Here is a 988-nt window from a genome sequence, read left to right on the forward strand (position 1 = left end):
GAGAGAGAGAGAGAGAGAGAGAGAGAGAGAGAGAGAGAGAGAGAGAGAGACAGTCTCCCCTACAAATCAACTACAAACTTGCCTAAGAAATAAAGGGGCCAGATGAAGCATGCTGGATCACACCACCCAGGAGCCATCACTCAGATCCAGAACAGAGTTCCTGCAGACCACATGACCTTTATTCAGTAATGTAAACGCACAAATAAATGACTTAACAGTGCAACTAAAAACTCTGGAAAGGCAAGACCAAATGAAACCCAAAACCAGCAGATGAGAAGAAATAACAAAAATCAGAGCAGAAATTAATGGACTAGAAGCAAAGAAAACAATACAAAGAATCAATGAATCTAGGAGATAGTTCTTTGAAAAGATAAACAACATAGACAGGCCCTTAGCCCAGTTAGCCAAAAGAAAGAAAGAAAGAATAAATCCAAATTTAAAAATCAGAGATGAAAGGAGAAACATCACAACAGATATCCAAAAGATCCAAAACACTATAAAGGAATTTTTTTTAAAAAACCAATACTCTATTAAATTTGAAAACCTAAAAGAAATGTATGAATACCTAAAATCATGGGAACCACCAAAGCTAAACCAAGAAGAGATCAACAGCTTAAACAGACCCATAACACATAAGGAAATTAAAGCAGTGAATAAAGCATCCCAACTGAAAAAAACCCAGGCCCAGGTAGATTCACAGCAAAATTCTACCAGACATTTAAAGAAAATCTACAACCAATACTCCTTAAGTTATTCAAAACAATAGAAACAGAGGGAGAATACCCAAACTCATTCTATGAAGCCAGCGTTACTCTAATACCAAAACCAGGCAAAGACACAACCAAAACAGAAAACTACATACCCATATCCTTATGAACAGAGATGCAAAAATTCTCATCAAAATACTTGCAAACTGCATGCAGACACACATACAAAAGATCATCTGACGCGATCAAGTCGGCTTTATTCGAGAGATGCAGGGATGGTT

The sequence above is a fragment of the Nannospalax galili genome, unplaced genomic scaffold, assembly GCF_000622305.1.
Source record: "Nannospalax galili isolate Female #2095 unplaced genomic scaffold, S.galili_v1.0 scaffold155, whole genome shotgun sequence".
In the NCBI taxonomy this organism is placed as follows: Eukaryota; Metazoa; Chordata; class Mammalia; order Rodentia; family Spalacidae; genus Nannospalax; species Nannospalax galili.